This window comes from Cupressus sempervirens, chromosome 1 (assembly GCF_028749045.1).
Source record: "Cupressus sempervirens isolate cs-2001-9-10 chromosome 1, ASM2874904v1, whole genome shotgun sequence".
Lineage (NCBI taxonomy): Eukaryota > Viridiplantae > Streptophyta > Pinopsida > Cupressales > Cupressaceae > Cupressus > Cupressus sempervirens.
In genome coordinates, this window is record NC_143118.1 from 589181164 (window position 1) to 589205710 (window position 24547).

A 24547-nucleotide genomic window follows, 5' to 3' on the forward strand; every position below is an offset into this window, starting at 1 on the left:
TAGATCTAAAAATATATATATGATTTTAATAAGATGACTTGAATTATATTCTTTCAAACTATCAACTTTGTTGAAGTAATAAACCCTTGTTTCTTCTCAAAAATATCAAGTATCCAAATATGTTTTGTTGTTCCATTAAAAGATTTGATCAAATACTTATATGAATGAATATAGAAGCAATATATAACCCTTCTTCTACCTCTGATAAAATTTTCCAATGAAAATAAAATCAAAAATAGGAAAATAGAAACATAAATCATTATCCTCTTCTTTGTTGTTTAAAATATTCCTGCATACTATTCGATCTATAAAGAATTCCACACAAATCTTGTAACTTCTATGAAAACCACCTATTGGAGATTTTAGAGGAATGTGCCCTCTACTTATAAACCAAAAAATTCAACATTTATAGGTAGGTACATAGCCCAAACTTGAATTGGACTAAAACTATTCAAAACTACTAAAACTATCATAACAATTTGATAATTACTTCTGGTAAACAAACTTCCTCTCTTTCCATACATGAATTATGTAAAAACTAACAAAGACCCATTTGATCTAATTCAAAGTCTTTTCCAAAAAGGTATGATAGTTGGGGCCTAAGAGATAAAAATGCCTATCAACTTTCTAGTAGACCAAAACTATTTTTTATAAACATTTTGTTAACCAATGTGAACATTAAGTGTTAATTGTATAATGTGTTTGTCTTGAAAATGTTTTGAACAATATTTAAGGACATAAAATAAGATAATTACATGATGTTAACCATACCATATGCTCATTATAGTTACATAGATGAATTATTGACTTCAATAACAACAATTAAAGACCAATTACCAAGGGTTCAACAAATATTTGTATATGTAAACTAGTACAATTTCTAGGTCTATAAATTTCACTAGTGTGAAAGGATATCTCAAACTATAAAGCTCTTCATTTCATTAAATGTGGGAAAGCTTAAAATCAAACAATTTACAAAATAGATTTGTTCATGCCCAATTAACCCTAAAACTTCATATTTTATGGTTTTTATTTTCTTTTAATTAAAATTTAGATTTTTTTTTTGTAAGTAGTTGGTCTCAAATTCGACCTCTTTTCTTTTTTTTCTTGGGGAAATATAGCTTTAGAAATACATTTAGGGAAAGATGGCTCTAGAAATATATATTTGGACTTGAGATTTATTGGTATCTCTAACTATTGTTGACTATTGGTGTCAATAACTTAGTCATTTACAAGGCAAAGTTAGATAGTCATCACTATGACTGAGCTACTCTATAGAGGCCAAGTCATGTACATAAGACAATATGTGCCAAACAATTCTATAGAATTCAAGTAAACTATGGTCACAAAGCAATTTTCTATAATGACTGAGCTCATTCAATGATCGAGGAAGTTATTAGCAACCCAGTGAAATTCCAAGTATGCAAGTACCTAATGATATAATATATGTTAGGCATAGTATATGTTGAGCATCAAGAAATTAATAAAGGTCAAGGAACAACAATGCCAAGCACCAGTAATAATAGAGCTCAAGTAATACAGAGTGTACATAAAAGTTAGGAATGGAACTAAGTTTTAGGAAAAATGTTAATCAAGCTGACTTGGAAGGATTATTTAAGTTTTGAAAAGGTTGTTATAGAACATTTAATACTTGTTGAGGTTGTTACAGAATAGTTATGTGGCATGGATCACATATCCCCATGTGTTTTTTCAATAATCAATATGAAGAAGTAAAACATGGAATCATCTAGAAAAATCTTCATCAAATCTTTATAAAGCACTGATCTTAACCTTGACTAAGAAGATGTGAGAGCTAAGAAAGTGGTTGTGTGTGGACATGAGAAAATCAAAGTGGTGAAGATCAAAAGTCATTCAATGGTTTTGTTAGCATCTAATAGAAAAACTAACCTATTCATAAGTAGTGAAAGTGGAAGAGAAAGAAAAGAGTATCAAATCATAAAAGAGAGGAACAGTTAGTAAGGAAAGACTTAAAATTAACTTGCAGAGAAAATTGAGAGTTAGGTACTATAACAATTTTAATAGACTTGAATCAAGGTAAATCTCTTAATAGAGTGATCTTAACAAATCTTTGTAAGTCTCATAAAAGAGTCCTTACTTTTTTGTAAGTATCAAATCCTCTAACAATGTGAAACCTAATAGTTATTTAAGTCTATAATAGGATAGACTAGACTCACAGAGTAGATCATATGTTTATGGTCAAACATTGTAACCTTATCTAGTTAACTTTATTACTACAGTAGTGAATATTTTTTAATGTCATCCCTATTGGTGTGTTGAAATTTCATGGTTTGAAATTACCCTAATGAGAATAGAATACATCTAGGGGTAGCTACTTCCCATTTACAACATATCCTTTCAGACACCAAGCCAACTATAAGGCTAGACCCTTCTTCTACTTTAGGCTCTACAAAACCTAGGTGGGTGGACCTATAAATTCTTCATATGGTACCACCATTCAAAGCATACACTAAATCTATAAAAAAATAGATGAAACCCTTATATCTTTTTTACTTATGCAAAGATCATAGACATGAAATACCTAATAACATGACTTAGGAAATTGATAAGCTAAACGAGTGCATCCTTTCAGCTCTTAAATAGAAAGGGAAATGGATGATTATAATTTTGATTTCAAAAAATCTCCAAATATGCAATAGTAAGAACAAGTTGATCCTATAGCTGATCAGTGACTTATCTATTGGGAAATTCCATAAATCACACACATACACCTATGATACCACTAAAATATTTCATACACCTAGATATTAGATATAACTGATCACTTTGTGAATTAGACATCAATGTTTATAAATACCTCATTCTCATGAAATATCCTTCTCAAATAACGAACAACCCTATCAAATACATCAAGCATTTACATGGCTCTTTGTTCCAATAGTAAAATATACTAGACATACAACCTTAAAGGGGTGCAAAAGGGTCTAAGTTTTTTGTCCCTAAACCATAAAACATTGATGATTACAAAGATAGGAGATGAGAATCATAATGAAACTAAGAAGATTCTTGCACATTGTATTCATTTCTTTGAAACTATACATTCAACGTGCATGTAAACATCTCATAAAACTACTAAATAGATCAAAACTATCTATATTATCTTAACGATTGTTGTTCACACAAGAGAAATACTAAAGAATGTGGTGGAATCATAGCTCTAAATCCAACAATGTGGTCTCATAGACAAACTGGAACCAACCCTTACAATGAATGAGAAATAGAATGATATAGGAAAGGAATGCAATCTCAAATCTGATTTGGAAGCAACATGTGCCAACTTGAATTTTCATTCCCTATTTTTGCAATGCATCTCTCATCTTTCTACAACCAAAATCTAATATGATTCTCATCATTGTTGTGTAACAAACTTGAAATACCTTTTCCTTAATTATTGAAAACCTTGTTTTGCCAAACTATCTAAAATGCTGATAATACCTTCATTAAATTGACTTGGAGGTGGAAAAATCTGCCCCTAACTAAATTCTTACTATCTCTTACATTCATCGAATTCACCATCTTACTAAAATTCCAAATCTAAACTGCTATACCTTAATTAGATTGAAAATAGATACCTGAGACAAAACCTCGTATAGTTCGAACATGTGGCTTCCTGTGGAAAAAACAACTTCAAAAATTGGAAGTTTGTTCTCTCCTAGTTCCATAGGTATATAATAGTTCTACATTGGTGCATCATAGATTCCTAGAATTTCAAAATGAAAAACATGATCTTGGTATAGCTTTCTACCCTGCATTTACTTGCAGATATTTAATATTATCCTAATGTCAAAACTTTAGATTATATACCATTTTGATATAAAACTTAATGTATGCAAAGAAATTGAAATATAATAAAATATATATTTTTCATGTCTATGTATTTTCCCTCCAAATTCTAATCTGAGTCAAACCCTTTTGACCATCTATGCCACATGGCAGTATGCCATTGGTCAAATTCCACCACATTACCTTCCACCTAGGTGCCACATGGCACCCTCTGACTTGTCCATTGGTCACCTAACATGCTGCCATGTGGTAGCTTCTCATTGGACCTCCTGCCACTTAGTCAGTGCCACATGGCACCGTGTGATTCACTCGAAACTTGCACATGCCATGTCAACACTGACTGAGGCCTTTTTCCATGTGTCAGCTAGGCACTTCCCTATATTGCTTAATAGTTGAGGAACTTCACAATGCAAGGAAGCACCGATTGTCAAAGCTCACCACATGTAAAAATCTAAATCCTTGATGTCAAATCTACCATATTAACATCTCTTCTCAGAGTGTGTGTCAAGTTTCACTTTTTGGTTCGTTGGTTGTCTAGTCATTAGTTTTAACATCATCATTTGGGTTCACATGTTTTGATCAAAATGTCCTTGGTTTTTCTCCAGCAGGCTAGGCCCACACATAGAATATTTGGCTTCAAAAATCCTATTGTCTTAAAGACAACTAAGGTTTAGAGTGTCTTGGTATTTAAACAATTAAAAACAACTCTGCCCACTAAATGTGGGATAACAGAAATGCCCTTGTCCTTTTAACATCACAGGCCATATAATTTTAAAATATTGCTATTTTTTTCATTGAAGGAGCTCAACATTGCGCTTGATTTTGTTGCAGCTATGGACATGAAGAAGGCTTTTACAAGTGTATGAGAGACTTGATGTGAAGGGTGAAACCAAGTTCTACTCAAGACATTGCATGTTGTACAATGAAGCAAGCAGGAAATTTCAATACATTCAAAGAACGAAAATAATCTACGGCTTGAAGACGTCTCATCTTACTTTGTAAAATTGCTCTCCCTCAATAATGGATGGAAGTGGTAATGAATCCTTGCTAAGTCTTCATCCAAAAGTTAAGATGTGTACAAATGTACATGTGTGTTCTGTTGAGGGGATTGGCAAGGTGTACAACATTGAAATATTTGCATAACCCAGTGAAAACTCAACTCCACTGGACCCTATTTAAATTTTTTGGAGAAAGCTTGTGTTAAGCTCTTCTTCCTTGTGTGTAGTAGTGGATAGGCTCCTCAATAGCATTGTTTTTTAAAGTTTATCACCTTACAATGATCGACATCTTTTAATGCAAGGTGCAAGAATGCAACCTATCACCAATTTCATTTGGCATCTCCCCTTTTAGTGGCTCTGGTTTGTGAAGAATACGCTTTTTGAATGGTTCATAAAACCTTACTTTGCCCTAAGAGAACTACTCTAAATGTGGGAGTCTTCATTTCCCTTCCTCACAATCTGTGACATTTAACATTTGTCTCCTTCCTCTTTTATTAACTTTGGTCTATACACAGACTTTGATGAAAATCATGGTAAAATTGATGCTTGACCCCACCATTTAACTTAGAACCTTCACCTTCATGCTAGGAACAAGTATTCAAAAGTATTGGGCATGCTTCCATTATAATCAAACACAAAGGTGGGTTCAAAGGAAATTGACAATGGTTCATATCTCATTAGACCGGCAACTTATCAATCATTCATTATCTGCCTTTCAAAAGACTACCAATCCTCTATAAACAATCTAATGTCATTGCTTCACTCATGTTTCTAACATGACCCATTAGGATGTCATTCAATCCTATTTATGATTTAGCCATTTCATATAATTTGATAGTATGATCAAGCTTGTGCAATATTAACTTATGAGGAGTAGCTCTCAAACTGCAATGTCAAAGAAGGCTATTTGTGAATTGATCCTAAAAGATGATATCAAAACATCAAATCTCATTAGTAAGCTCAACTCCCATCTTTATTGTCTATTTTGTACAAATAACTCCACAAACCCTTATGATGTCAAATGAAAGTATGTGATTGATGAAGAAATTTGACCATCACAATCATTATGATCTTCTAAAAGCATCTTTTATTACCCATACATCTTCTTAATATCCTAACAAAAATTACTTAGGCCCCAAATTGGGTATGGCTTAAAAAAATTCAAACTAAAACAGCTGATTTCTTAAATTGGCCTACTAAACATATGGCACTAATTAGAATCAAATTCAACCATTGAATAAGATTTTAAAAATCAATTCAGCTCTTTCTACAACTTGTCAATTTTGTGCCAAGGGGTCCTTTGATTGCCCTTAAAAATTTACTGAAACTGACACCTAGGCCCTAAGATGTGACATACTACTTCTTTTCTCAACAATCTCTTGCCCTACTAAATTTTGTCTCATGATGACTTTGGGGTCAAAATATATTGACCGTCAAAGTTGCCTCCTCAAAATTATCTGCAAGAAAACATGTCAGAAAACCATAAAACACATTTGGTTTTGGCTTTGAAAACAAGACAAACAGACACTTGGGGGCCACAAAAACAAGGGCATTGGTTACATATCATGAGGAAAGTATAATTCTATAATTTGGGCTCATGACAACTAACTAGTTGATTTTGGTGAGTAGTCAAAGTTGGCTACTCAAAATTGTAGGATTGGGAACAATGGCAGAAAAGTGATTTTCACAAATGGAATAGACCTAGGAAAATGTGCAGATGGATTTGTCAAGACTTGAAAACTAGAAAACTTAAAGAATTTTTAGAGTATAAAAAGGTGATACAATCTATTGGATCTCACCTATCATGAATTTAGAGTTATGACATCTCGAACAGGGGTTTTGATCAGTTTGCACCTTACAACGCTAGCAAAACTTTACAATTAGCATATGGGATCACATTTGAAAAATGATCAAATGGATTCTTCATAAGCTCAAAACTGAAACATAACAAGTCTTTGACCTCTAGAATGCAATGCAAAAGGAATTTTACCATTTTGTTCAACTAGGTTAAAGTTGCAACTAGTCAAACAGAACCTCCTAGAATTTTGAACAATTTACATTAGCACGACAATAATAAATGGCCAACTTCGAGGGATTCAAAACCTAGTCAAAACATGTCAAAATAACTTGAAACTTGAAACATAAGTTCTTTTATAAGCATAATAAACACTCCCAAAGTGGCGAATCATGAAATATTATTGAGTGTGAGGTTTTAAATTCTAAACTAGGCCTCTTGTCACTATTTCACACTTCGGCAAAAATCTAGATTTGGACATTGCTCAAAATGAGACTTCACAAAATGACTTGAAATGACAGTTTACCTTCACAAGATACATGAACATGTTGAATGCAAGGTGTTAGAAATATTAAACACCTCTTAGGCCTCAAAAGAATAGCCTGGTACTCATGCATAAAATGTGCTCAAAAGCTTGGAATGGTACTCAAATTGGGATGGTGATTTTGACTCCCAACAATCTCCACCCCAGTTTTACCTTCACCTTGGAGGGTTTCTGGGTAACCAATATTGTGTTATATGTTATTACTTTCATGCATGTGATAGATGCGATTAGCATGTTACAACAAGTTTACATTTATTGTATTGCATGCATAAGATATTATTAGATGTGGATGATTGTTGAAAAGGTATAAATTAATATAGATTTTGATTCAGCCCCCCCACCCTCCTCATAGTATCATGTTTACTCCTTCATAAATCAACAACATTTCCATCAAGACAATTAAAAATATTTGATGGTTAGATCTATCATCATCATGCAATAGAATCCAATGCACACGCCAATAGTTGCAGTCAAACATCTTTTAGGAAAGCATTGTTTTAGATGTAATTTGACTTCCTCTATTTTTATCATGAATGCTAAGAAAAATTGAAAAAGCTGCAAAGAATGGTGTTACTAATGATATTCATGACAATTTGACTACTAGAAATATTTTTTGATCAATCCAGAAAAGGAAAAGTTTTGATTAAAAACCTTCTCAAACAACCATATTTTTAACTATACCTATAGAAGACATGTATTACAATGAAGAAGATTGTAATTTTTTCTAACGAAGTCCTCTCCAAAAATTAGGCTTGATATTATAATTTGTAGTATATTATTGTTATTTCCAAATCAATGAAAGTGTTGTGTCATCTATTTTGAGAAATGTACATGTTCGCATGTGTAAATAGGTAATATTTTCAAAATCTTCCACATACCTTGACTATGATCCCACTTTCTACATTAAGGGTTACATAGTCAAGTACTACGTCAGTTTTAGGAGACTCAAATTAGGGTAAATCTATTAACAGATTGATCCTAACAATTCTTTATAAATTTTGTGACATGGTCCTTACTTTTTTGTAAGTTTCAAATCCTCTAACAATGTGAAACCTAACAATTTATTAAGTCTCAAGATAATTTTACTCGTCCATAAATAAATAACTCGTATTAGAGCATTAGTTCTCCAAACAAAATCTTAAAAGCTTGAAGATTAGGTCTTGGAATATGGAGGCTTTCAAACTAGATAAGACTATTGATAATCAGGTAATTAACCTCCAACTCACACTGTGAAAATTAGAATAGATGAGACAAGATTTGAAGGATTCCTTTAAAAGGAGGAAGGAAATTGCTATTCAGATAAAGCAATACTCTTATGAAGAATTTGCAACTGAAGGACTATTTGAACAAATCAAACTGAATGGCAAAGAATCTATTGAATTACTTGAAAAGAATAGACTCATCAATGAAGAGATAATGGCACTGAAAAGAGAAAATGAGATACAATCAGTAAGACTATGTGAAGTGGTTGAGCAATAAAAGAAAATTGAAGAAGAAAAAAGTATGATAGAAGATGACAAGAGGGTAATGACCATAAGATTAGAAGGAAAGATATCAAATTTGTAGAAACTCATGAAAACACAAATGGATCTAATGAATCAACTGATAAATGCAAATCAAGAACTTAATCACAAGGATATGGATATTCCAAACCTGAAATCACATAATGAGATATTGAAGAATAAACTAAAAAAAGAGAGGGAATCTCTAAAGAAATAGAGCCAACCTAAGCAAGAAATGAAGTACTTTGAAGAACTTATGATGTCATCCAATTGTTCTAATGGGTTAGGACATTCAAGCATGAGAAAGGAGAATCATTAAGGAATGGAGAAAAGAGTCATGCAAAGCCAAAGAACAGACCAGCTTGCTATCACTATGGAAGAATTGATCATACTACAAATATCTATCAAAGGAAATATGGTATGAAAAACTCTAAACCTAGTTTATTTGGTTATTGGTTTTACTGCAAGAAATATGCACATTAAATACATAAGTGTAGGTCAAGACAATGGAATGCACCTATTATGCCTAGATTTGAAGGATAGTGCTACAAATGTCAAAAATATGACATAGAGCATTTGAATGCAGATCAAAGACAAAACCCTACTAGCCAAATAAGAGAAAGAAGAACTATGCACCTAACAATGCATGTTCCAAATGTCACAAATTTGGACATCAAAACAAGAATGACATAATTCATGTATATCCAAAAATAAAGACAAAGGATAAAGGAAAACAAAAGGTGGATATTAAGAAAGTAAGGAATGAAATGAATCAGAAGTGGAAAAGAGAATAGACGTTGGAAATAGTAGAGTTAATGGATTTGGAGTCACCCAATCTAATGGAGAAGGTGATCATTTCATCTCTAACTAGGAAAAGAAGGTATGTATAGTACTGAATACTAAATTATATATCATACACCAGTTCCTTAGATAATTATGTTCTAAAAGTTAATAGTTGCATAGTAAAATGCATGAGAACAAAGTTTGTGAAAGTTTGTGAAAGTTTGTGAAAGTTTGTGAAAGTTTGTCGAGTATCAGTAAAAGTTTTATGTTGACCAAGAAATTAAAACATAGATTAAGCACTTCAATAGAGATGGAAAGCTATGGAAGAGACTGAGATATTGTGCTACCTAGTTTCCACCAAATGAAGTACACAAATATTAATGGTGAACCTAATTGATGAAAAGACAAAGTATATAACAAATTTCATATACACTATTTTATACCTTGTATCCATTGCATCCAGAATTTTGAGGAGAAACTGAGCAATCAAGAGATCAAGTAATTTCAAGTAACTGACAAAGATCTTAAGGAGTGATTTGATCAAGAAATTTGAACAAAGAGCATGATCGAGTGTGGAGTATTTAGAGAAGGAAAAAACATAAAATCTAAGCTATGATCATGGTAGCTTTACCAACTATTGGAATGAGCCAATAGGTTAGTAAAACTCAATTGGTGAAGAGTGATGCCTATCCTCCACCTAAATTTTGTGCTATTCTAGAAATTATTATTAAAGGAGACTCAATGGGAGCATTATCCTTGATACCACCTAAAGTCCTCATGATTCACAATGTCTAAAGTTGTTACATGTGAAAAATAGGAGAAGTAGGAGATTATGAAAGTAGAGAAGCTTATGAGAAGCTATGTAATGAAGGAACTTTGAAGGAAAAAATTTAGTTTGTTGAAAGAAAAGGGTTAACATGAGCCCTATAATTTCTAAAAGATTTCAGAATATAATGGATCAAATTTTTCATAAGAAGAACTCGCGATATGAAGTATTGGCTACAAGATGGACTAGTTTAAATTACAAAGAAATGATGCATAGGGTTACTTGTTATCCAACCCTAGATAGGAAGAAAACCATTTGATGCTTGAGTTGAGGAGACATTGAGGCTAGTAAAGGAAGGGATGAAGTCTGTCCATCACAAGCATTACTTATCCACTTATAGAACTTTCATTGAGAGTCATTGCCCACAAATTCTATCAATCAAGCAGATTAAATAGTGTGTCATGTATGGCTATGGACCAAGCATGGAACATTATTATGAAAGATCATGAGTATGATCTTGCCAAGATGCAAATGTTACAACTAGCATAAAACCTATCATCAATCTAAAAGGAAAAGAATTCAAAGTGTATGCTTGGTTCACCAATTGTTTGTACATTCCTTTATATTCAAAAGTATTTTCCTAGCACAAGAGATGTTGTGTGGAACAAGATAAACCTATAACAAGAAAAATAAATGAGTATATCACTAAATTAGAAGATAATTTTGAAGATGTAATGGATACATATTTTGATGATTTCAAGTTGAGAATGAAAAGAAGAATGAGAACTCCAGAGGAATTGGTCACAAAGGACTATAGTGACATATTTTTTCATATTGATATAGACAAAACATTTGTAAAAACAATAAAGGAAGGAATGACTACAAAATTTTTGATATGAAATAGAGAGTGATGATGTTAGTGCAAGAATTGACGCATTATTAGAAGAATAGGTAGAGACCAAGGCCCAACCATTTGGGAAGTGTGAAGAAGCAAAAGCAAGAATAACAGTGAACATCAAGATAGCTTCTAAAGAGAAGAAAAGAAAGAAGATGATCAAATACCTAGAAGAAAAATTAGGCAATCTAGAAAAGGGTAAGGAATCATTACAGTTGACTCATGGTGAAGCCAGAGATCAAGATAGTTTTGATGAGGAAGAAGTTGGCAAGGGTGAATACCTAACTTTTTTCATGCCATAGAGAAAGAAGGCTCAGAAATCAAAGATGAAGAAGGAAGCAACACCTCTACCATCAACTAAGCCAAGGACTAGGATAGTTGTTATTGTTGAGAAGACTAAGAAGAATAAAGTAGAAGAGTCTACTAAATCAAGTGAACCTCAAACTAGGAGAATGATATTGGTCAATGGACCACCTCATAGGAAACATAAGACAATTGACAAGTTATATTCAGATATAAAGAGTACTCCAGGATTATCTAGTTTTAAATTTGTGAAATATGACACACTAGATAATGATGATAAAAATATTTGAAGAAGCTATGATAGAAATGATGTCAAATTTCAAGATAGTTCTAAATGAAATGGAGAATACGATACCTCAAGAACTTCTTCAAAGATTAAAGAGAAGGTGATAGTAGGAAAAAATAGTAGAAAATCAAATAAGAGCTGAAACATTAGTTAGAGTTATGCCTAATTTGTCACAAGAATAGGATGATAGATTTATAGAAAAATATAGGAGTTGATTTGTCCCAAAATTCATAACATTCTTAATACTAGTAAATAAAGAGGAAGTTGTATGAAAATAGAGTGAATTATTATGGAAAAGCATTTTTGGTCTTACAAAAAAGAAGGTAGAAGCTATGAATATTGATGATTAGCATTGTAGTGGAGAGAGTTCAAGTTTCTAAGTCCACAAGACATCATGTCACCTATACATACTAACTCCTCTGACACTCTAGAAGCCAAACAATCAAGGCTTAGCAATGAAGAAGAAGATGAAGAAGATACAAAAGCTGATGAAAATGATAATATAGTTTCAACACAAGAACAAAAACAAACACAAACACAAAAGCTAACAAATTATCAAGAAAGGAGGAAAGCACAAGTACAAGCCAATGCAAAACAACATCAAAGCGTAGGACCTATACCCTAAACAAAAAGCATGACACCCAGAAGAGATGCGCTATGTGAGTAAAAAGAAAGGAGCAAGAAGAACCCATGAAACACGCAAGGGACAATACCTTAGTGGAAGGGAGAATATACCAAAAAATTAAAGGAGGGAGGAAAGAGAAAGCCAAACAAACCCCTACCATTGGAGAGTAGGTGCAAAAGCAAGAGGAAAAGGGGGTGGGAAACAATTATCACTCAATATGATCTTGGAAAGAAAGCCTATGCTTCCATGTGGGGTTAAGGACCCAACCATCATCACAATTGAGGTTGATGAGGTGGTTGTTGATTTCAATGGCTTCCTTCAGATTTATTTTAAAAATTTTGTCATCTTTGGCAAGGATTTGTAATTTTTCCATGCAAATGTGATGTTTGGTTGAAAAGGAACGCTTAGCTAAGGCTGACTTGTAGACCCTATCATGTCTAATGTTAGAAACATATTCTTTGATCAAAGTGTGGAATGAGAATCTTGTCTCACCAATATAAGGTGTGGTACAAGAACGGGGAACTTTGTAAACTCCTAAGTTACAATAAATATCTCTAGAGTCCTTGATAGGAGGGACCCAGTTCTTGATCTTGGAGAGAGGTTTGAAACCTACATGGAAACCCTTTTTGTACAAGATCTTAGAGATTTTTTGGGAGATGCCTTCGACAAAAGAGAGGGAGGCATCAAAAACTCCCAAGGCAAGAGGGAAGGTTTGGGATTAGATAAGGATAGATGGAAGGACTCCACTTGCTTGGGGGCCCTGAAAATTTGTTTGGGAAAATAGCCATTTTGATGCAGGAGCATCTTGGATTTTCACTGTGATTACTTTGAAGTTCATGGGAGGAGTCCTCGTAGTTGCTTTAGAGGGTGCTTGGATTGGTCGCTTAGCATGGTTTGGGAACTCGACATGGTCTTTGGTTACTCGGCATAGTCTGGAAACTTGGTATGGTCTTTGGTTGCTTAGCATGGTCTAGGAACATGGCATGGTCTTTGGTTGCTCAACACAGTCTGGGAACTCCACACGGTCTTTGGTTGTTTGGCATGGTCTATGGAGCTCGTCCTTGCTTAAGAATTGTGTTCTTGTTGCAAGCCATGTAACTAATTTTATACAATGAATTAGAGGATGAAAATTTTAGAGATTGAAGAGTCCCTGGAGTACTAACTATGGTTCAAAGTGAAAGTTCTAATTTGATCAGAGCTAGGAGATATCATGATTTTACTTGGATATCAATTTTAGATTTTTAATTGTTGTAGGTCGACTTGTGGCATTTAATTTATGTATTTGTATTTAATTTTTGTTCTATGCTGATTTATGGCTTAGATTGGTATAAGTAGGGGTTGTTGAGAAGTCTTTAGTCATTATTCACCATCTTGGAGAAGAGGAGGAGCTTTGAAGAGGAAATTATGGAAGAATGCTAATAGCTAAGGCTCGTGAAACAAGGAGATTTCTTGGAGGCTTGCAAGCACAAGTTGAGATCTTGGAGGTTTCTACTAGAGTGTGGATCTGGACAAGCTAGGGTTTGATTTGGATCTTTAGGGATCTTATAGAGCTATTACTTGCTTTGTATTTGGCCATAACCAGGAAAGCTTTATAGCCAGGCACATTGCATGTAATAGTTGTTTTATAAATAAAGAGATGTGATTTGGCTTCAAACCTTTCATTGTTGTTTGTGTTTATGCTGTGTAGTCATTTACTAGGGGCTAGGACATCTCCTTTTGAGATTCTTCTACCTTCAACTATGTTAGATGGTATCAAACTGAAGGTTGTTCCTGAGTGTGTAGACAAATCATCGAAGCTGAGGTAGTTTGCACTAGGACTTGGGTTGGAGAAGTCAATCTAAGTTTATCTTGATCTAAGGGCATGTAGGTGGATCTATGGTTGCGAAGATGGAAAATTGATCTTGTCGAGGCATGATCATAGAGAGATTATAGATTGCAGATACCTGGTCTTGGACTTGTGATGTGTTTCCTGATTGTTCATGCAAGGTGGGAGGTTGTGATTTGACTTACAAAAAATTTGAGGTTTTCACAAGGAGCATGAGAAGGATTTGTTGTAGAGGGTTTACGAAGATCTTGGGAGATGGCTCCGAGAGGATTGGACCCTAAGATGATTATGAATATTCATGATGTGGTGGAGAGGAATTTTTCTAAGATGTCTACTCAGTTTGAAGCTAGTTTGGCTAATCGAGCTAGGGAGGTAGTTTCTTGGTTTGAAACTAGTTTAGATTATCAAGATATGTATAGGTTGAGGAAGGAATTCCATAGATGTTTGTGGAGTTGGAATCTACCATTCTGGAAGAGAATTGTTTTGCTAGTTAGAAGACTTGTTCAAGAGAGAATATGTCATAGCAAGGTCAAGGTTGAAGAGGTTAGTTTTGCTGATTAGCTTGTGGAGTCTGTTACAAAACCTGTAGAGAAGCTAGAGGTTGTTGCTGAAGATATTCCTAACCTTGTTGATGCTAGGATAGAGGTTGGTTTTCATGATCAGTCAGTTGATTATGACATGAAAATTGTAGAGCACTTGGTCATTGATGATCTAGTTGTTCTTGGTGGTGACTTGTATGTTGCAAAGCATCTTGTTGTGAGCAATGAGATTGTTGTTGTTGTGAGTTTGGCATGTGTTGATGGAGATCTTTGTATTGTTGTTGATGTGGAGTTTGTTGCTGCTAGTGTGGATTTACTAGTTGCTGATGTGGATGAGGGTTTGTTGATGAAGCATTATGTTTAGTTTGTTCCTAGGAGTGAGCATGTTTATTAGATGGTTGAGATTCTAGAGTTTGACAGAATGATGCAGATTCAGATGATTTTCATGTTGATTTTCTTCTCCCTGTTGAAGCGGAAGCCTTTGGTGAAGATGAAGATGGTTTTTGACCTTTCTTTGGGCATCAATATCTTAGACACACTTTTCTATTTACCTGGGGAATCTGATGCAAGAGTGTCTTGGGTTTTCTTAGTGACTACTTTGGAGTTCATGGGAGGAGGCTCAGTAGTTTCTTTAGAGGGTGCTTGGATTGCTTGGATTGGTTGCTTGACATGGTCTGGGAACTCAACATGGTCTTTGGTTTCTTGGCATGGTCTGGGAACTCAACATGGTCTTTGGTTGCTCAACATGGCCTAGGAATTTGGCATGGTCTTTGATTTCTCATCATAGTCTTTAGTTGTTCAATATGGTCTAGGAAATCGGCATGGTCTTTGGTTGCTCGACATGGTCTATGGAGCTCAGCCTTGCTTAGGAATTTTGTTCCTGTTGTAGGCCATGTAACTAATTTTCTAAATTAATTTAGAGGATGAAAATATCATGGATTGAAGAGGCCTTAGATTAATAACTATGGTTTGAAGAGCAAGTTCCAATTCAATTAGAGCTAGGAGATATCATGATTTTACTCAGATATCAATTTTGGGCATTTAATTGTTGTTGCAGGCTAACTTGTGGAATTTAATTTATGTATTTGTGTTTAATTTTTGGTTTGCACTGAATTTTGGCTTAGATTGGTATAAGGGTTGTGGGGAAGTCTTTAGTCATTATTCATCCATCTTGGAGAAGATGAGGATCTAGAAGAGCAAAATTTGGGAGATATCTAGTAGCTGAGGCTTGTGAAATAAGGATATTACTTGGAGGCTTGCAAGCACAAGTTGAGATCTTGGAGGTTTTTACAAGAGTGTGGATCTAGACTAGCTAGGGTTTGATTTGGATCTAGAGGGATCTTGCGAAACTATTACTTGCTTCATATTTGGCCATAACTAGGAAGGCCTTATAGCCTGGCACATTGAATGTAATAATTATTTTATAAATAAAAAGTTGTGATTTGGCTTCAAACCTTGCATTGTTGTTTTTGTTTCCACTATGTAATCATTTGTTGGGGGCTAGGACATCTCCTTTGGGGATTCTCCTGCCTTGCACTACATCACATTGTGTCTAAAGACCTGAAGAAGATGGTTAAGCTCTAGATTAAGGTAGTGAGCATCACAAATTCTATAGGCTCTCAAAGAAAGGGTCTTAAGAATGCCAATTTTTTGGGTAGGGTGATTCTAGTGATGAATCACATAGTGTGATTCAAAATGTTGATGGTAAAAATTTCAACACAATCTAATCTAGAAGTAATTGCCAATAAATTTAATGGATTGTGGAAATATGATCTCCCTGATATAGTATGTGTCAAGCATAGTATGTGTCGGGCATTAGGAAATTAATGACCATGGATACTTCCAAGGGGCTAGGCCTAGTCTTGGATCCCTATTGAGACTTGCTTCTTATTTTGACTGTGAATGGGTTTACCTAGGGGGATGTCGACGTCATTTGTCCTATTGGGAAGATGTCGGTGAAGTCAACGACTTTGCCAAAGGGCCAAGAGATTCAAATGAGCCTTACTAGGGCTCATTTGGTGGCCAAGAGATTCAAATGAACCATAATAAGGATCTAGGTTGGAAGGAAGTGGTCCTTGGTGAGAAGGAGTCTCTCATCCCAGTGGAAGCTCGCAAATTGATTAGTAGTGACAAGGGAGTGGAAATTGTGGTTCTAGATAGCTTGGTTCACAATGTGTCTACCAATCTAAAACTCTGCCTCATTGGTAGATTTGTTTCCTTTTGCCCATTGATTGAGATGGTCTAGAAGTGGGTGAGTCAGAGATGGAAGTTGAAGGGAAGTGTTATGGTCTCAGCCATGTTAGGAGGCCTATTCTATTTTAAATTCAAAGTAGTAGAGGATATGATAATGGTGATGGTAGGCTCCTAGTCATATGGAAAGCATAGCCTAGTGGTGGCTAAATGGCATTTGGCATTCGATCTGACAAAATAATTGAAAAAGATAGCTCTAGTCTGGTTTAGGTTACCAAGCCTTCTTCTTGAGTTCTGGGATGAAGGGATCTTGAAATCCATCAGGGATTCCCTTGGGCACTTTGTGGTGGTAGATTTGGTTACTTTGCAAAGAACTTGACTCTTCTTTACAAGGTTCAGTGTTAATGTGGAAGTGGGTACTTCGTTGTCGAGAGTCTATCATTCTGAGCTCAAAATGGGGTAAGAAGATTGAACCCATTTTTTATGAGAACGTGGGTGTGTTTTGTCAGAAATGCTCATCATTTGGGCATTTGTTTGTCAACTATATGAAGTCAGATAGGAAGGCTAAGGAGATAATTGAGGGAGATGTTGTAGGGCGGGCCCTCCTCCTCCTAAGGTCTCAGAGGTGGTGAGGGAAGTGCCTCTTGAGGGTGACAAGGAGGTGACTTTCTCTCCAAGGAAGGAACTACAAGTAAAGAATCCTCAGATAGATAAGGATAAGGGATTGACTCCCCCTTCTAGGAGGGTGCTAAGTTATAAACCTCAAGATGAGATTGGGTAGGTTAGAATGGAGGAGCGAGAGTGGATGTCTAGTTTAGTCTAAGGTCCAGAGTTACTCTGCACACAGGAAGGGGAAATGGGGGGTTTGGAGGAAGGGGGAATTGATTCTTTCTCCCTTTTACAAGGAATTGAGGAGCTTCTTAGTACCCCTTTGAGGAACCTAGTGATTGAGGAGGTCTTTCGAGCAGGCACTGACAAGGTTGTGGAGAAGGGAGAGGTGAATGATGGGGAATAAGGAGAGGTAGCCAGAGTACTTCACTGGAATGAGGAGAAGTTTCCAAATAAGATGGTGGATCTAGCCCAACTGGATGATAAAGAAAAGAAGTGGCATACATAGAGAAGATAGACAAGGTTTTCAAGGAAATCGGAGGTGATAGTGGATTTGAAGTTGGATGTAGGAAAGTTAGGGAAACAAACTAAGAAAGCCAAGTAGTTGGCTAGGGAGATGGCAAATGGTAGGCATGCCACTTTGGAATCCTTAACAAAAGGTAGGAGATGATTTGTCTATCTTGGAATATGAGGGGGTTGAACAACCTTCATAAGTAGTTTTCCCTCAAACAATAGATGGAAAACCATGAAATTGATATCCTACTTGTTCAGGAGGTTAAAATGTCTATGGTTAACTTGGTGAGTATGACAAGTTTTGTTTGGACTGGAGCAAAAAAAATTTATAGTGAAGCAGAAGGTGTGGCTATGTTCTCGAACCCAGATGTTGGTAATGGTAGTCTAATCTATAGCTCAAAGTTTTATCTTATTACTAAGCATAGGATAGGAGATAAGAAATGGAATATTATTAATGTTTATGCCCCTAATACAAGAAATGGTAGGCATAGCTTACATGAGGAGTTGTCAATTTTTATCTCTCAAAGCAAGAATACCTTATGCATGGGAGATTTCTACTCGCCCCTGTACCCTTCAGAGAAAATTGGAGGAATGATTGATTTTACTGATAGTATGAAGGATCTGGTTGACTTTATAAATAATAATGATCTTTTGGACATGGAGATGCGTGGTGTGAAGTTCACATGGTCAAATAATAGAAAAGGGGTTGACATGATCCAATTCAAACTAGATAGGCTTTTGGTCCTGGCAAGGTGGGAAGGACTAAGTTCCTCCTTTCTTATGAGACTACCCAGGACGGTTACAGATCATGCCCCTATCCTTTTTAATTGGAAACAAGATTCCCTGGGGGGCCCAAGACCCTTTAGATTTGAAATTATATGGCAATCCAATGCTGATTTCAGCTCTAGGGTGGCTGAGTGGTGGGGAATAAGGATAGAAGGGACAACGATGTATAGACTCTCTATTAAATTGGAGAATTTAAGGAGAAATGTGGTGCCCTAGGAAGAAAAGGTATTTTGGGGAAATTTTTAAGACCAAGGTGGAGGTGGAAGAAAAGTCAGTTGAACTCCATAACGCCATGGGGGAAGGCATACCAATGGATAGCATTATCTAGGAAGAGGGGAAATACAGGAAAGTTTGGAAGGAAACCTTGAGTAGAGAGAAGATTTACTGGAAATAGAGGTCTAGGGAGTTATGGCTTAAAGTGGGGGATAGGAACATTGCATTTTTCCATAGATCTACTTCCATCCACAAACAAAGAAACACTATTGATAGGATTAAAGATGACAATGATGTGAAGCTAAATAAACCTGAAGAGATAGGGAACTAGGTGATGGCTTACTTTAGTAATTCTTTCAAGGAAGAATAGAGGGACTTTAGAGAGGAGGATTGGTAGTGGTTGATTGAGACTATGCCCTCAGTGATCTCGGCTGAAGAAAATGAAGAGCTTGTGCAGATGGTGACTGAGGAGGAAGTCCATAGAGCTATGTTTTCCATGAATGCTTATAAATCCCTGGGTCCTGATGGTTTCCTACAAATGTTCTTTCAGCACTTTTGGGAGATTATCAAGTTAGATCTCCTTTGGGTGGCTCATGACTTCTTTAGGATTGGGAAGCTTCTCAAACAACTCAATAAAAATTTCATTTCTCTAATTCCCAAGGTGAAGGATTTGGAAGTTCTCTCTGACTTCAGACCGATCAACCTTTGTAACACCACCTACAAGATTTTCTCCAAAATTTTGGTGAATGGATTGAAGCCGCTACTGCATAAGTTCATTGTGAAAACCCATAATGGGTTTGTCCTAGGATGACAAATCCTAAAGGTAGCAATAAAAATGCATGAAGTATTGCACTCTATGGAGAAAAGTGGTAATCCTAGTATGGCCTTTAAACTGGACATCTCTAAAGCTTATGATCGGATCAATTGGACCTTTATGTATAAAGTTATGGAAAGGATTGGCCTAAGTCAGAATGATATTAGAATGGTAAAATAAATGGTGGAAAAAATTAACTATTCTGTGTTGGTTAATGGGTCATATTGGGGAAACTTTGGGGGGGGGGGGGGGGAGAGGTCTTAGGAAGGGCGACCCTATCTCTCCCTACCTGTTTATCATGGTGGCTGAAGTTCTGAGGAGAGCATTCACGAGAAAGTGGGAAAGGGAAATAATCAAAGAGATTAAATCTATGTCCACTTTACCTCCTGAAGTGATCCAACAATTTTTGGATGACACCTTCCTTAGTGGGTAGTCCTTGGTGGGTGAAGCAAGAGCTTGGAAGTCGGTGCTAGAGATATATGCTATGAATGTAGGACAGAAGATGAATTTTGACAAAAGTAAAGTGTTCTTCTTTAACACCCATCTAGACCTACAACAAAGGATTGCTAATATTCTAGCTTGTAATTTTGCTAAGTTACCAGGTACTTATTTGGGTTGCCCTTTAACTATGAAAGAGGTTAGTAATAACTTCTAGAATAGCATTTTTGAAAGAATGGAGAAAAAGTTGATTGGATGGAAAGACAAAAATTTGAGTAGTGCAAGTAAACTTCAACTACTGATCTCCTCTCTCCAAGGATTACCAATGTACTTCCTATCCTTATTCAAAATAACTCAATGTATGACTAATAAGTTGGATAAAATTCAATGTAACTTCCTTTGGTCTAGGAGAAGTGAGAAGAGAGGAATAAACTTGGTCAGTTGGGATATAGTCTATAAACCTAAGTATAGGGGAGGATTGGGAGTTAGGAAGATGACTAATTTGAACAATGTGCTTCTCACAAAGATGGGGTGGAATCTGATGAAGGGAGATTCTAATTGGTGTAATATTATGAGAGCTAAGTACCTTGGTAATCTTAATTTCTCTTACTGTACTTGGACAAATGATCTTCCTATGGGCTCTAAATTCTAGGGTAACATTGTGAGAAATAGAACCTTTTTGAAGAGGGAAGTAAGGTGGCTCATGGGGAAAGGCAACCAAATTAATTTCTAGGAGGATCCATGGCTTATATATAAACCTTTGTCAAAAAAAATGTTTGGGTCACTTTGATATAACCTCCAAGACTTCGGGGGTTGTATGGTTGTAGATTTTATAGGCCCAGGAAGAAAATGGAAGAATTTTAGGTTCCAATAGAATGGTTTGATAAGAAGGGTCTTGACTGAAGAGTTGAATTCTTTACTAGAAGAGTACAAGATCTTGGGAAGAGAGAGGACTGATGAGTTCATATGGAGGGCCACCTTGGTTGGGGAATTCTCAATTAAATCTTCCTACAATCTTATGTTCGATAAATATTTCAAATCTAATGACTTGGGAAATGTTTGGTTTAATCATTTAATCCTGAAAATCAACATTTTCTGGTGGACCAGCATCCATGGCAAAATTCTCACTATTGACAACTTGAGGAAGAGGAGGTTTCAATTACCTAATAGATGTTGTATATGTAAGAGGGAGGAAGAGAGCATCAACCACCTATTCCTACATTGCATCTTTGCATCTATGTGGGGGATTTTTCTTCAAAATTTGGAGGTGAATTGGGCATTCAATGAGGACATGGGGCATTTGGTAAATTGGCATGGCCCTTTTGCCCACCCCCTACTTATCAATCTATGGAAGATCATACCCCCTAGGTGTGTTGGGGTATTTGGAAGGAGCAAAATAATAGGGTGTTTAGAAATGAGGAGAGGGAGGTGAAGATCGTAGTGGATATGGTCTCCAAATTGATTGTTGAAAATATCAGATGTAGCAATTGGAGAAAACTAGTGTTCCCCGTTCTACCTTGGAGGTTAGAGTGGTGAAGTGCTAGTTGTTGATGGAAGGGATTATGGAGATTAATAACTCTAATCTTATGGCTAGAAAGGGAACCCAATGGAAACCCCCACCTGCTAACTGGGTTAAACTTAATTTCGATGGAGCTACCAGAAAGGAGGGATCGGCAGGGGGAGGGATTGTTAAGGACTGTAAGGGAAGGATGTTTTTGGCTTATGTTTGTCCATTAGGGAAAGTTTCAAATAATGTAGTGGAAGTGATGCCTCTTTACTGGGGTATAAAGTTAGTCATAAGTGTGGGATGGTAGGATGTGCAAGTTGAAGGTGATTCTAAAATTATTATTGAGACTATAAAAGGCAATATGTGAGAGAGATGGGCTATCAAACATGTAGTTGATGATATCAAGTACCTATTAGCCACCCTCAATAGGTTTGATTTCAATCACATTTTTATGAAGGGAAATAACACAACTGATGGTATGGCAGTGATTGGCTTAAAGATGGAAGGGCTAATAGGTTGGAGGAATTTGAACACTCTACCAAATTTTGGTGAGGGAGTTAGTGAATAAAGAAATTAAAAATGATGAATCCTAGCTGGTTACTTTGTATTGTGCTATTGAAATGATGGGGATGAAATGTACTTGATGTTTATGTGGCAGGGAGTAAAGGCTTGGGTATGAGCAATAATTACAACTCATGGCCCAAAAACTAGAAGTTTGAAATGGGAGATTTTTTTATTTATTTCCCTTTATAGATCATTGTACGCTATGCAAAAAAAAGAATTATTTTTTAAAGATTTGTGGTACGTTGGGAATGATGTAAATGATTGGAGGATAGATCATGGCGGCTGACACGTGATCTTTCTCACCAATTTGGTAGGTTTCATTACACCTATTAATTGTAATTATTAGCTCCATTTGTGGGTTTATCTTTCTAAGAGTGAAGTATTTTTTAGAGATTGGGCCCTCAATAGAGAGAGAGGAGAGCAAAAAAATTATAGAGATGGGAGGTGACCTGATGTGCATAGAATCGGCTATGATCAATGATAATGTGAGAAAGCCCTTGGTCTGGTACTTACTGAAGGAGGGCAGTTTTGTCCCGTTCATGGGTTCTCAATGGTCATGATGAGAATTGTTCTATGTAGTTTGTTAATTCATTGAAAAATCACAGAGTGAAAATTAATGGAATCTCATTTAATGTTTTGGAGGATGTGACTGCTATGGTGATGGGCTTGGCAATGAAGGGAAGAAAATGGTAGAAGGTGACATAAATGACTAATGAAACAAGTCTGCAATGTTTCTTTATCGAGGGTGAGGAACCGATTCGGCATATAGGGAGAAACTACCTGACTTGTGGAACGAGGTTTGTCTAATTTTGATGAAATATCTTACCCTGGAAGGAAGGTATGGAGTTTCTACTACTACCATTTTCTTCTTCTTAATCATTTTTGTCACTGTGATTTTCTTTTTCTTCTCTTCTTCTTGTTGCATGATCTTGAGGATAATGTTGTTGATGTGAAAGATAAAATGAGAAGGGGGGTTAATTTTACTATTTTACACCAGGGTTTAATTTTTAGGCTGTATCAATTTCACCTTGCACTGGTCCCCCCTAAGATTGTGGAAATTGATATTCTTGTACACTTGAACCCCAGACCCCAAATGGTCCCCCTTAGGATTATGGGTCCTAGAGCCCCTACCCCTCAGCCCTCTCCTAGTGGGTCCCCAATGAATCCATTCCCTAGGGGGGATAAAGGAAAAGGTAAGGAGAAAATGTAGACAAAGTTGGAGGATGACGGGAGAAGGGGAAGAAGGAGGTCTGGGAGGTTGGCTAAATCTCAAGCTAAGAGGAAGTTAAGGGAGGGAACCTCATAGGAGGAGGAGTCAAATTCTAAGGATTCAAGCTGCCCAAAAGAAGAATGAAGGAGAAAATTGTAAACTTTATAGTGGGAGGTACAAAGCAGGTTGAAGAGGAGATTTCTGATTCCTCCAGGTCAAACTTAGGTAATGGCAAGGAGAATAAGGTGGTGTCACATGTTTCAAAGATGGTTGTGCCTGGGTGTGTGTACATACCAAAAGATCAATTCCCCAAAACACTAGATAGGATGACTTCCCCCATTACAATCTCCTCCCCTGTTAAGCCAAGATCCATAAAGGCTACTAACCCCCTAATTGTGCAAGATACTTATGCTAGCAGGGATAGACACCTGGGAGATTTGGATAAGGCTGGTAATGAGCTGTAGGATAGAATCCATGCGTTGGAGGAAAGAATGGAACTATTATCCAGGTTCATGTTTAAAATCACGCATGCGACGACTACCACTCTATGCCTATTGAAGGATGCCAAAGGGGACTTTCCCAAGGAGGACTCCAAGCTACTTTTTGACTTCTTGGTGGAAGACTGGGAAAATTTCCTTCTAGGGAAGAAGGAGGTCAAGAAATCATAAGGGCTCCCCCCTTCTTTATTTTTTGCGTGCTGTTAATTTGCAGGTTTATAAACTTTTTTTATTTTAAGGCTTTCATGCCTTTGTCTTTGTTAAGAGACTTCAGCTTGTTAACAAGCATTTTGTTTAAAGCCTATAGTTACTTTTATAATTACAACATAAACTTGTATTTTTGCTTTAAAAAGCATTAGGGGTAAGTTATGTTCTAATGGTTATTTATTGGTAGTTGTCTAGCTTGTTTGTAATGGGCTAGCCCCCTTGTTTTGGTTGCTTTTATTTTCAAAACAATGGTGAGCACTAGTAATAGTAGAGGTCAAGCAATACAAAGTGTACATAAAAGTCAGGAATGGAACAT